The sequence below is a fragment of the Spinacia oleracea genome, chromosome 4 (assembly GCF_020520425.1).
Source record: "Spinacia oleracea cultivar Varoflay chromosome 4, BTI_SOV_V1, whole genome shotgun sequence".
NCBI classification, from domain to species: domain Eukaryota; kingdom Viridiplantae; phylum Streptophyta; class Magnoliopsida; order Caryophyllales; family Amaranthaceae; genus Spinacia; species Spinacia oleracea.
In genome coordinates, this window is record NC_079490.1 from 141,641,184 (window position 1) to 141,656,160 (window position 14,977).

General features: G+C 34.4%; 1 long non-coding RNA gene across 1 annotated transcript; it reads left to right on the plus strand.

The window, feature by feature from the left end:
* Positions 1-14,065: 14,065 nt before the first annotated feature.
* Positions 14,066-14,941, plus strand: LOC130459507 (uncharacterized). Its single transcript, XR_008918920.1, has 3 exons — positions 14,066-14,230; positions 14,441-14,513; positions 14,661-14,941. It is a non-coding gene; the product is annotated as an uncharacterized lncRNA (long non-coding RNA).
* Positions 14,942-14,977: the final 36 nt, after the last annotated feature.

The following is a 14,977-nucleotide window of genomic DNA, read 5'->3' on the forward strand; positions in this document are numbered from 1 at the left end:
AGAAGGGATTAAGGAGCATATTGTGAATTATTTCCTGTTACTTTTTACTGAAGAGAATGAGGGACACACCACTTTTGATATCCCCACAGACGTTTTCCCGGAACTATCTCGTAAACACTGGGATTCGATGGCAAGACCGTTCTCCAAAGTCGAAATTGACATGGTGATAAACTAAATGGGCTCACTCAAGGCACCAGGCCCAGATGGTTTCCAGGCCCTTTTCTATCAAAAGAATTGGGATTTAATATCACCTAATGTTCACAGAATGGTGCTTGATGTTTTGCAAGGTAAAGGTCTACCAGACAAGCTAAATGAAACACATATTGTGCTATTACCTAAGATCGACCATCCGGAATTAGCCTTGCAATTTCGTCCGATTGGGTTATGCAACGTTGCGTATAAAATTATCACTAAGGTATTAGTGAACCGGATTAAATCCATACTACCTTTGTTGATATCTAATACGCAAGCTAGCTTTGTCCCGGGAAGGCAAATTACAGATAATATTGTGATAGTCCAAGAGGTGATTCACACTATGAGGAAAAAGCAGGGATTAAAAGGTTATATGGCAATTAAAATCGACTTTGAGAAAGCTTACGATAGGCTTCGTTGGACGTTTATTCGTGACACTCTCTTGCAAATGAACTTGCCATACCTAATCATCAATGTAATCATGGAGTGTATTACGTCTGCTTCACTTCGGGTGCTCTGGAATGGGGAACCAACACATGCCTTCAAGCCAAGTCGAGGGATCCGTCAAGGTGATCCTCTATCGCCGTATTTGTTTGTGATGTGCATGGAGAGGCTATACCAAACTATCGAAGAGGCTATAATATCAAAGAGATGGAAACCAATCCGAGCCAGTCGTGATGGGCCGTTACTATCTAACCTTTTCTTTGCCGGTGATATTATATTATTTGCAGAAGCTAGTGTAGACCAAGCCACTACCATTAAAGACTGCCTCGATAGATTTTGCGTCGCATCAGGTCAGAAGGTTAGCTTGTCGAAATCTTGTGTGTACTTTTCGAACAACACGACTGCTGAGAATCGAACGGAAATATGCCAATCACTGGGCATTGAACAGACATCGGATTTAGGCATGTATCTTGGCATGTCGACGCTCACAAGTCGAGTCACAAAAAACACATTTAGCCATCTCCGTGAAAAGATTGACCGAAGATTATCAGGTTGGAAGTCCAAGTACTTATCCCTCGCAGGACGTATAACGTTGGCAAAATCCACGCTTGCTACAATGGCCACATACTCAATGCAGACGGCCAAAATCCCAAGGGCCATTTGCGATGATATTGATAAGAAAACAAGAAAATTCATTTGGGGGGGCATGAGGAAAGACGTTGAACTCACCTCATCTCCTGGGAAATGCTGCAAAAGCCAGTAGATAAAGGTGGCATTGGTATTGCTTCTTCTAGACAATCAAATGCTGCTTTCTTGACAAAGTTGGGGTGGAGAATGCTAACGGAACCAAATACCTTATGGTCGCAGGTGTTGCGACATAAATATTGCAAGGGCAGGTGCGACGTGGATATATTCACTCCAAAATCTGGGATGTCGAATGTCTGGTCTGGCATCACCGAAAACGCCAGGTTCCTATGTGAGGGCATGAGATCAGCTGTAGGTAATGGAATGCGAACATTTTTTTGGGACCACAAATGGGCCTCACCCAAGCCTTTAAGGGAGCTGAAAACTCAACCAGTGCCGGATGATCTAGCTGGAGCAACGGTGAACGATATGTGGGAGGAAAATCAAGGGTGGAAGTGGGAAATCATTGCACAATATCTCCACCCCGATCACCTGAAGCTGATTGAAGCATATGAGTTAAAGGAGGACCCTGAAGTGGCAGAATTGGTGTACTGGCAGCACGGTAACAAAGGGAAATTTACAATAAAATCGGTGCTAAGTCTGATGAAAAATGAAGCTGACACTATAGATGATGACTGCTGGAAATTGGTGTGGAATGCACCAGTACAACAAAGGAACTGAGCCTTTTTGTGGATTACATGCCATGATCGATTGATGGGAAACTTGAATCGCTACAAGAGACATATGACAGATGATCCAAAATGTTTTGTTTGTGGAGCAGAAGAGGAGTCAACCATACACATACTGCGTGATTGTCCATTGGCCAAGGTTGTCTGGAATCGATTGGGTGGTCCTGCTGAACTCAATTCATTCTACACTGCAGCATTAAAACAATGGGTCACAAACAACATCAACCATCAGGATGAAGAGGATATGCCTTGCTGGGCAACCTATTTTTGCCTCGCATTATGGTGGATTTGGCGATGGAGGAACAATGTTGTTTTTGGTCGAAGTCAAGAAAATCCACCTAACTTTGGGGCATTTCTTAAAGTAAGATACATTGAAGCAAGAAGAAGTATCGAAGGAGAGGAAGAAAAGTCTGCCAATTGACATAAAATTGAAACTCTTGTTCAATGGAAACATCCTAGCAATGGATGGTTTGCACTCAATGTAGATGGGGTTGCAAAAGGCTCACCAGGACCTGCGGGGGGAGGGCTATAATCCGAGACCAACAGGGCACTTTCATATCTGCACTATCAGCTAACTTTGGTCAGTGCTCCTCCTTCATGGCTGAGGTGAAGGCTTTACTTCGTGGTCTAGAATTAGCTAAGGAACTGCAAATTCCTAAACTGATGGTGCAACTAGACAACATGGCAGTGGTGCAAGTAATGAAAAGCCGAAACAATGGAAGGGGAGAATGCACACACATGCTCAACAGATGCTTCGAATTGATAGACAGTACAGAATTGGTTGTGCAAGTGGTGTACGTGTATCGAGAGGGGAACCGAGCTGCAGATTGGTTGGCAAACCAAGGCGTTAACCAGAACGTCTCTTCGCAAATTTTGACCTTAGTTCCTTGCAGTTTACATAGAATCTTAATGGAGGATATCAGTGGTGTGGCCATCCCTCGCCTTGTTCCCCCATAGTTAGTTTTATTGTCTGTTAGTTTTAGTTTTTCTGTATTTTTTGCTTTATTTTGGGCTATAATTCTCTCAGTTGAATCAAAAAAAAAGATTAATAGTCTATGTGTGATAGTCAACAAATAAATGTTCAAATCTATCCTCCATTTTTCATTTGAAAAATTGTAATGTTTTTAAGGCTCATTCAAGAAAGAAAGAAAACAAAGTTACAAGAATGAAGTAGCGATAATAATGAAAGTATAATGATGTAAACAATATTCGACTCTAATTTATAAATAAACAAATTAAATTAGTTGAAATCTATTCCGCAAAGTATAATATTTGGTGACGTATAGTTTGAATGATTTCATAAGATTTGAAAAAAATACACGTTGGAGTAGATTTTAGAGTAGAAAACTCAAAGTGGAGGAAGTCGTTCAAATGAAGCATTTTTTTAACAAATATATTTATAATTAGCATTCCTTTCAAATACTTTAAGAAAAAGTATATCCCATTTAAGATTTGACTTGGCAATTTTAAAAAGTGAGAGAAATTTGGTCATAGGCATGCCAGAAAACCATGGATCACGCTGCATTTTAGCTTGGTCTCATTATTTCTATAATCAATCCATTATAACCAACCTTATAAAAGAATTATGTATAATCCCAAAATTGGTCAACAAAAAAATTACAAGTCAATAACTAAGAGCCTAAAAAAACATTGTAAGGCTCCGTTCTTTTGGACTTATTTTGACTGAACTTATATTATTTGAACTTATCTGAACTTTATTATCTAAAAAGTTATTTTGTCCGAAATAAACTTATTTGTGTGTGAAAATGTCTGAAAAAATCTTATCTATTACATTATACTAAAAAGACCATGAATGACACATGTTACTTCCTGGTGTAAAAATTTCCCGCCAAAACTCATTTCCTAAAAAAACGTATCTACTTTATTCTTTTTTATTTTCTCTCCCTTTGTATAAATGTTTATATATGGACAAAATTATAGGATTATGAAATATGACATTATTAGAAAATTTTAGTAATATTTTAGTCAGATCTTCATATCAATAATAGAAAATACGTTACTTAATACTTTGTTCAAATTAACATATTAAGCATATCAAATATTTTGGTAAAATCATCATATGAAATATAAAATATATAATATGTAGTAGAGCGAAAATTGTATGTTATATGATAAAATGAGTACGTTCAAGTTTATTAATTATGCAATAGATGTAAGAGATAAATATTTCAGTTAAATATTTAATAAAAAGATAGTCAAATAATAATTTTCAAATACCCGTGCATACACACGACCTAATCTAATATATAGTATTTTTTTTTTTTTTGAAACATATATAGTATATATATAGGAAAGTTTTTTTCAAGAGCATTTACAGTGTCCATATAAGATGGCCATGTCACTAAATAGAACTTTCAGATTACTCTTTATAACAATAGAATAGATTAAAAAAGTAAATAAAAATAACAAGATTACTTTTTATAATTATAAAATAGATCAATAAGTAAATATTACGGTCTAATTTTTGAACTTATAGTTATCTTTTAAAATTTATATATATAATAAATGAAATGAGAAGATTGATTTCATTTATCCAATTGATAAGGTTGGATTGTACTGTATCAAATACAAGAAAATAAGAGATAAAGTTAGGGTGTAGTACATAAAAGATAAAACAGATCGAGATTAAAAAATTAAGTGAGAAATAAAAATTCTTTTCAACATATTCATTTTATCTAGAAATAAAATATTACCAAATATTGTACGGATTATCTATTAAATTTAATCACCTATATTTAAAATGAAAGAATGAGAATTAAGATATTAAATTGATTGAAAAAATGAAAATTATCTTTAGCTACAAAGTATAGGGGAGGGGTCATATATGTTTTTAAACTTTTTAGGTCACTTGAGATACTAGATTTTTTTATTTTTGTATTCAAGCAATAATTATCAAATAATAAAATATAACAATTTTGGGATAAGGTAAATATATATAATCAGTCTTGATTATTAGGCCTATACTAGGTGGACAAGATAAATATTCAATGAGAAAAACTTTGTTTAAAAGCATACGGAGTAAATAAAGTTTTGATTTAATAAAATACAAATTTTTTAATATAACTAAAACTTTCGGTAATTAAAACATTGTAAATATGCCTGGTTTTCTTAGGATTAATCGTAAATTTGTAACCCCTCTTTTCCTATCAACTTTTCTTTGCGACGATCATTTCAATGTAATTTTATTCTGATTTTTGTTTATGATTTTTGTTGATGAATTGTAAGAGTACTATGACAATTGTATTTTTGGTTGTAACTTTTCATTCACAAGTTGATTATATAATATATAATACCAACATTTTGGGTAAGCAATATCAATTTCCTTTTGACATAACCTACACGGTGCAATAATATTGGAGCAAATAAATTATAAAATTTTGTGCATAAAACCCGTGCATCGCACGGGCTTCAAATATAATTTTTGCTGAACTTATATTATTTAGGGTGATGATAAATGTCGTAAGTTGCGACAACATTTAGTTGTCGCAATCTTAAGTGTCGAAGTTTAATTGGTACATGTAGGCACCACGTAAGTTATGCGTCATCAGAATTTTTTGCTATCAATGCAATATTTTTACTATGAAAATATATAAATGAGGTAGTCGATATAAAGAAGAAAATAAATTAGAATATTAAGATTTTCCTACCTTTTTTTTAACATGTATAATAGGTTATATAAGTTAAATATGTTATATTCCAATTTAAATCATGACAAATAAGCATGTAATGTCATCATTGTGACACGGCTTAAAAGTCGCATGTTGCGACCTTTATCATTTTCGTATTTTTTTTTTTGGTGCAAATGAGCCATAAGGGCAATATAAATCTCTATTATATAAGCCAGCTCCTGAGGGTATTTACGTAAATTAACTTTTCGTGTCCCCCGTCAAAATGTCCAAAATACCCCCACCTTTTTCCTGTCAAACCCTTCTCAAATCACTCTCACTCCTTCATCGGCCGCTTCATGGTCTTATCTTCGGTCCTCTCTCCTCTAAGAAAAATAAAGAATCATGTATTTCTCTCTCCTTTTTTGATCGATCTTTCTGCATTTCGCAAGAGTTTTAATCATTCACCTCCGATTCTATTCAACTCTCAAACCGTTCGCCGTCTTCTTCATCTTCTTCATCGTCCATGCTTCGACGATTCTGATTCGCCAGATGTTGGTCGGCAAATCTTTCGGTTGTTTGACTCCTCTGCTGCCATCACGTCTACAAAATGTTGCTACATCCACCGCCGATTCAGTGGTGGTATTTTTCTCTCTCCTTCTCTCTCTAACTTTTTAGGGTTTATTTGTTCTTGAAATTCAGCATTAACTTGATTGATTTTTCCTTAGCAAACGATTAATTTAATTCTATCTTTCAATGTTGTATTCAGCAATTAGGTTATTTTTTGAGAATTCATTTACGAATTTTCAAATTGGGGTTTTGATTTTTGAGCGAAACAATATTCAAATTAGAGTTTTTAAATTGCATCTATTAGATGACAAATTTATTAGCTTGAATTCGAAAATTATTATTTTTTGTTTGGCATCAATCAATTATTTTGGAATCGCATGAGGCTAGGGTTTTAGAAAAATTCGGCGCTGATTTTCTAATTTTTGGCATCTATTTTGTTTCTTTGTTTCGATTAGTTCATTCTTTGATCAATGGGAAATTGGGAAAAAAAACATTGGTGATAATTTTGAGATAAAGCATGTTTATTGAATGAATGTGGGAAAACCACAATGGTTTATTTTCAGCTTTGGTTAGTCGATGAATTGACTGCAATATAGTTTAAGTAGTCTTGAATTACGAAGTTTTCAACATCTGTTCTTTGGCTGAGTGTGTGTGTTTTCAGGTACCTGCAGAGGTTCCTGCTGTGGAGAAACAACGGTGGGTCCTAAACGATTTCGAAATCGGAAAGCCTCTCGGTCGAGGAAAGTTTGGCCATGTCTACTTGGCTAGAGAGAAGAGAGTATGCCATTTTAACTTATTCTTACTTTTGTGTTATTGTTTGTTCAATTGGGAAATTTAATTGTATTGTTTATCTGGTGATGTCGTTGGAACAATAAATAATCTTAAAATTGTAGGCTAATGTTAAAATGGAAGCTATTGAGAATGTTTTGGGGGGGGGGGGGGGGGGGAGTATAATGTTAAAACAGATAGGCCATGATCTATACCTAATTTTACAATGTTTTGCACACTATTCTGGCGGCTAACAGAATTTTGCGGATGAAATAACACTAAAAAATGCAGTTAATCAGCTACCATGTGTCCTTCCAAAGTTCTTTTATTCCATGAACCATCCAAATCAATAGCCATACATGGACCAACTTACCACTCGCAAATCGAGTATAAGATATACAGAGTGAATCATATTCTTCTCCAATGTGAGTTAGTAATGTTGGCACTATTGACGCTTTTTATGTGTTGGAATTCGGGTGTGGAGGAATTTAGTGAGGAAATTAGGAGAACATTGGTTATTGTTTATGATGATGTGGAATTTTATGTGTGTGTGAATAATATATATGTGGATTTTATGATGCTTGGATTTGGGGGACATTATGTTTCTAAGGTGTTGTCTAATCTATGGGATATATATGATCGAGTAATTCGAATTGTGATTGCAACTGAATAATTTTCTGTGTTGTGGAAATTGCTACATTGCTTTTGTGGTTGTCCTGATGTTGCCTCCTGGGTTGGTTGGTTTTTCGCAGGGATATGGATATGGTTATCACCTGATTTGCTATTAGGTCTGCTCTCTCTTTATGTTGATCTGCATTTTTTTCTCTTTTCCTCAATTGGTCGCTTCTATGTTTCTACCACAATATCCTTCAAAGTCTCCTCGAGTGCTTCCAGCCTCTCTTTGACCTTTACCAGTTCTGGATTTGCAGACTCTGCTTCTTTTTCCAACACAGCAGTTGATTCCATCTCTTTTGCCTTCTGTTTTTCATCTACATTGTTTTACAAACCTCACAAAGAAACATCTTTTGTGTAAATTCTACAATTTCTCACTAATGGTTTCCCAAATTCCATGCATTAAATCTTTTTTATGCATTTAATATGTTTTCAGTTTATTATTATGGTTTCTTGGGTATGATCCAAATATCCTTCAAAGTCTCCTCGAGTGCTTCCAGCCTCTCTTTGACCTTTACCAGTTCTGGATTTGCAGACTCTGCTTCTTTTTCCAACACAGCAGCTGATTCCATCTCTTTTGCCTTCTGTTTTTCATCTACATTGTTTTACAAACCTCACAAAGAAACATCTTTTGTGTAAATTCTACAATTTCTCACTAATGGTTTCCCAAATTCCATGAATTAAATCTTTTTTTATGCATTTAATATGTTTTCAGTTTATTATTATGGTTTCTTGGGTATGATCCTAATATCCTTCAAAGTCTCCTCGAGTGCTTCCAGCCTCTCTTTGACCTTTACCAGTTCTGGATTTGCAGACTCTGCTTCTTTTTCCAACACAGCAGCTGATTCCATCTCTTTTGCCTTCTGTTTTTCATCTACATTATTTTACAAACCTCACAAAGAAACATCTTTTGTGTAAATTCTACAATTTCTCACTAATGGTTTCCCAAATTCCATGCATTAAATCATTTTATGCATTTAATATGTTTTCAGTTTATTATTATGGTTTCTTGGGTATGATTGATGACTTGGTGTAACACTGCTTCTCTCATTTGCTTGCAGGAACCGGCAGATGCATTTCTATAACAAAATATTTTCCATGGAAGATGTTATTGTCACTCCGACAACTGGGTATGTTTTTTTGCTATTGCCTCCCCTCTGTCGTTAATGTTTTGGACCTTGGCCACAGATTTGCAAAGCGTTTCAGGTATAATTCGAAAGTTCAAGTGGTTTGGTTTGGTTAGCTTTCAAATGTGTGTGATATATATGGTTTGGTTAGCTTTCAAATGTGTGTGATATATAAATCTCTTTTATATATCACTTTTCGTGTCCCCAATTAAAAATGCTAATTTTGTTCATTAAAGACAGTCGTAAGATTTACAAGTACAAAGCAACATATATATGCAGTGTTCTGATTCTGAGTTCCGATTTATGTTAACTCAAGAAAATTAAAATAATCCCAAGATTATCAGAAAAGAAAGAAGCATGCATTAATTACCCTTTTATAACTTTAAGAAAACTAAACTAACTAATTACGTGATATATCACCTGACTACTCTGAGATTATAGTATAGTACAGTAGTTAGTAGTTAATCCAATGGTCAGACCACAAACATGCATATAGTCAAACAAAGTAGCACATGATTCCACTTCCTTCAGATCCCTAAACTGTACTAAAAGCTTGATTATTTACACTATATAACTATATGATTTGAGAGTTTATGTATCTTTGTTCAACAAACTATATAATAAAAATGCGAAACGCAAAACAAGAAAGATATTGTAGCATCTTCAAAGCCCCATGAGGATCCCACTATCAAACAATTGAAGTATGATCCCACTATCCCATTAGATTTTTTTTTGTTTTCTTTATGACATGAGAAGTTCTGATTCTTTTGTGATTATTTTCTGAATTTATATCAGGCTTTCTTGACTGATGTGGGACTTTTGTTCCTTTCCCTTTTACTGAGCATATTTTAGTGTAGTATATTCCCATAGACTATGAGATGTCTTCACTTGCTGTCTACTGTATTAAGGGGGGATGATTCCACAGAGTGACAATTTCATTTGTTGGATGTTGCTTCCAAGAAATGTATCTGATAATAGTACTTCTCCCTTATTCTTTCGTTGCATCTTTTCATTACGTCTATTTGAATGTTTTCTGCGTCATCTATCCAGAATGGTTCCCATAAATTTACACCATTTCCATAGAAATGATAGAAATTTTCCTAATTTATTTTTCTGCAACAAATTGTTAAACAAAGAATGATTTATCTTAACATGCATTCAAAGAAGCCGATGTAGATCTAGACGAAAAGATTTGTAGATCTGAATGACATCAATTTGTATCCAAAAATCTCCAATTGTTGAAAATAATGACTCTCCAATATCTCAGGCATGTGTGATAATCTACTCATACTCAAAAATGTATAGTATTAAAAAAAATTGCAATCAGTATAGCATGTCAAATATGAAACGCATAGCAGGCAAAAAAAATTGAACTAGGTGGTTTGATTGCTGCTACAAGTTATACTTTTGATTTTGAGATTATGTTCTTTTATTTTTATCATGTTTTCTTTAATTATAGCTGTAATCTTTCATCCATATTCTATAGTCTTGAGATGGTGTATTTGAGATTTCATTTTCTGAACTACATACTGTATTCCTGTGGCTGCCAAAGTAGATATGAGATTTTTTCACATTTAGTTGCATAAGACCATACATGTTAGCCTCACTCTAATTCTTTCCATCTCTCTGTTTAATAGTCGATCTATTACTGCTTTTAAGTTATTGTGAGACCGTCTCGGAAATGTGATAATTTGGTGGGTTGAGTAATAAATCATAGAGATCCTTTCTAATAGCCGGTTTATTTGTTTTTGGTAAAATAGCAATTTTATTACCAAAAGGTAGGAGATACAAAAAGATCCAAACAAGGAAACAACAAAACAACTAAGGGAAGGGAGCACATCCCGCCCTCTACAGACAAACACAAAGCAGCTACAAGAAGAACAAACAACACAACATGAAGAACAACTAGCTGCTGAACACTGCAAACACAACAACCTGACTGGATGCACTGACTGACTGGAAAAGCACAGCTGCTGCCTGCTGCCAACCGAAACCCACCAGAACTGCATCAGAAAGACCCTGCAGAACCTGCTCATTGGAGGACATGCGAAAAGAAAACTATGCACGAAAAGTCTTATATGCCTTAGATTCTTGGTAAACTATTTGCCTAAGCAAATTTATGCCAAAAGAGATGAGATCATTGAGGACATGCGAAAAGAAAATGCATGGTTTGAGGATGTCATGTTGCAGCAGCAGAAAGAGGAGCAAATTCCTTTCTGCCGCAGAAAAGCAGAAAAGACAGTGAATTGAAGCGAATATGGTAAACTCCAATCTTGATGCAAGTTCAGTTTCTTATACGCTGAACTTCTAAAAAAAGTTCCTTTAACCTGTCCTTCGTTTGATAATTTTGCTCCTTCTAATGTAATCAGTGCTTTGATATGTCAAATCAGTTTGTGTAGATGACTCATTTTGTACTGAAGTTCTCTGTAAATTAGGCTTCCAAGCCACTTATGTTGTAATTTTATTAATTGAGATTCAGTAAATGTAGTAGTGTAGAAATAACTTTATCTTTTCTTTCTGTTTTCTTCTATTTTTCTTGAGTTTTGGAGACATACTTGATCAAAAGTGTAGATGAATCAAGGAGAAGAATTAACAAATTCGGAAAAAGGATAGATCTCATACACATAATGGCTACTTGAGATAGCACAATTCTTTACTTTTTAGCTTTTAATACTCTCGCACGCATCGCGTGCATATAAGACTAGTTATAAATGGGGCAAGGGGAATCGTTCTGTAATCAATTGTGAAAAGGAAGTAGGAGGCAAGTAGATTAGAATTTAGAACCTACCAAAATGTGTGCAAAAAGTATATGATGAGATTGAGAATGGAATTTTGCCAAGTCAGACACACGCAAAAAATGGGGATTTCCTTTCGACAGTGGGAAAGTAGTAGATATGCGGTGCTGTAAATCAAATCCACCGCCCTAAATTCGCTCAACTTCTAAGACATGCCAACAATTAACAAGTTCACTATTTAGAGTTTTAGACCCCATCTCATAATATGCCCATCATATTCCAACTTTACCTATTTTATTTTTAGGAAAATTTGTTAATATTAATCCAACTTTTGGACGATTTACTTTTATTAATCCCACTTACGACATATTTTTTAATAATCCCACTTTTACTACCCAACGACTTTTATTGGGCTTAAGTGACCGATAATCGGTGAAAAAGTCAACGAGATGGTGATGAATTGATGATGGTGACTGGATATATAGAGAGAGAGTACTACCACGTAGGGATATATTACCGCCTACAACAGGTTTGTGACCTTTTAGGCCCAATAAAAGTCGCAGTGTAGCAAATGTGGGATTATTAAAAAATATGTCATAGGTGGGTTTAATAAAAAAAAATCGGCCAAAAGTTGAATTAATATTACCAAATTTTCCTATATATTTTATTGTTTGATAAAACCTTTATCTTATTCTTCTTTGAACAAACTTTATACAATACGTTATACGGAGTATTAAGGATGGTATTGAATCGGGCCAATCTGAGGTATAATACGGCTCTATTCAAAAAAAGTCGAGCTTAACACAATTATAAAGTTGTAATATGGGCCGTATGGTTTTAGAAAAAGCACGACAATACATGGCATGAAAAAATATGTTAAAAGTCTATTTGTTTAAACTCATTTCAGAAAAAGACAAAATTAGTCCAGTAAAAATAAGGATTTTTAAAACGAAATAAATTGAGTGACATTTGAGTTAGGCATTCAAGCATGGCACAAACACACATGCCATTTGATTGGGCTTAGGCGACCCTTTTGAAAATTTCGCCACGACAAGAAACTAGGAGGTTAATAAGTTTGGCATAAGATGGGCCTATTTAAGGCTAAGGCACATAAACCCGACATAAGACACGAACGACCTACAACCATCTTTACTCTATGCTAATTTCTTTTTTTTTGTCAATAACAACCACTCCGTACTTCGAAACCAACAACCTGAGATGAGTTAATCCGAGGAGGTTTGTCTAGTCGTCTAGATAAAGTTCTTTGTCTTACCTTAAACAAAATGAAGGCCGATGTTAAGAATCTTGCTTAGTTGTCTAAAATCCTCATATAATTTGGAATTTGTAAAAAAGTTAAATAATTTTTTTTTTTTTAAATTAGGAAATTTTGTGAAACACTACCTTTTTTTAATTTAACTACCTTATAAGTTTGGTTTGTTTGACTAACACTACCATTTGACGTTTTCCGTTCATGTTTTCCGTCGTGTATTTCTTCTATTCTTTTAAATATCTCTATTCACTTGTTTTGTTCGTTTGCCATATTAGTGGAGTTCAAAGACGGAAAACAATAACAAAAAACGTCAAATGGTAGTGTTAGTAAAACAAACCAAACTTATAAGTTAGTAAAATATAATTTTCTTTTTAAAAGGTAGCAATTCACAAAACCACCAAACTTAAAGGTAGTGTTTCACCAAATTTCCAAAAAATTAACAGCACTCCGTTACATTTTGAGTTTCGAAATTCAAGTATACACTTCAACGATTGTTTTGTCAATGTAGGTTATTCACTTTTTCTTTTCTTGGACACCAAACTTAATTTTCATCCTGCTTAATTCACTGAACAATGCTACTCCGTAAGAGGAAATCCTCCCATGGATTGAAGACATTTACCAAGAAGTCCTGGTTGTACATTGAAATTAGAGCTTAATCACAAGTTCACAACCCGCCGGAAAATTCTGTCTACCGGAATAGAGTATGTCAAGCCGAGTAACTGTAATGAACTGAGTCAAGTTGGCCGCCTAAGACATCAATGTCATATTTAACGACTCTATGATGATATACAAGTATATGTAGACAAAGTCTGTATTTTTCAGTGTAACAGAGTGATAGATGCCAACACAAAAGTTCATCATTAACATAGTATTAGCCTATTAGGTCTCTTAAAATTGGATTAAGGAGCTAAGCCAACAAAAGGCGACGAGCATAACCTAGACAGACAGTAATTAACAAAATATTTAACCTAACAAAGTGTAATCATCAAGTATTCTTACATAATTGTATCATCTTTCTCCACTAAACATCCAGCTCATCCTCATCAGGATTCCATTTTCTCCCCATAATATCCATATCATTAGCAAATTTAGCACCAACAACTTCTGACCTAAGCATCTTAGAATCAGGCCCGGTGGTGGCCCTGTGCATCCTGGTCAACAGCACAGGGCCACCGAAAACAAGAGGGCCCATTTTCAAGCCCAACATACATATTTAAAAAAAAATAAATTAATCTGATACTCCGTAATCCGTATCAGTTCTTTACTTCTTTAGTTTTCAACGCTTTGTTTTTCAAGAAAATTCAATGCTAATACTCTTCATCTCCCCCAAATTACTCTTTGTTTTCAATAATATCCCAAATTCCCAATTACAATCATCTGATTTCAATCTTATATTCTAATCAACAACTTTCCATCATTCTCTTGAATTCAAAGGAAGAATTCGTCTAATTAGGTATTCAATTCAATGATATTTTCTCTTGAATTTGTTATCAATGGAAGAATTAAATCCGATTTTTTTTGTAAATAACCATCTATTTTCATATCAAACAGTTAGATTATTCATCCTTTAAAAAATTAGATTGGGGATTTTCTTTCTCCATTTTTTATTGCAATTCGCCATTCTTAATTATCAATTAATCATTTGGATTCTCTATTTGCCCAGAATGGAAAGGAGTGATATTTGGGAATTTGTTGAAGAGGAAGAACAATCATGGCAGAGGCACAGGTACAATTTGGTGAGTATTAGTTTATGAAATTACAATTTTTTTTGTTTTTAGTTTCGCTTTTTAGGTTGAATTGTTCAATATTCATGCTGTTGTATTTTTATTCTTTTAATTTCGTTTCTTATTTGCTGGTTTATTTTTCTTTCTTTTAATTTGAAGATAAAGGTTAGGAGCAGACAAGTAATTTTTCAACCGGCTAAAGAGTTGGAGCAGTTGATGAGCCGATCCGAGTAGGGCTGTGATTTCTAAATAAAATTTTGTTTATTTTTTTGTTCAATTTGTAGGAATAAATTGTAATGTTTATAAAGTAATATTTTGATTATTGCATTTTTTTCGGTTTAGGGGCCCTATTTTAAAAATTTGGACAACCTTAGAACAGGGCCTCCAAAATGTTTACGACGGCCCTGCTTAGAATAAATGCCTTCTTTTTTTGGCCAATAAAGATTTCTATTACCAAAAGGAAAAGCACAGCAACC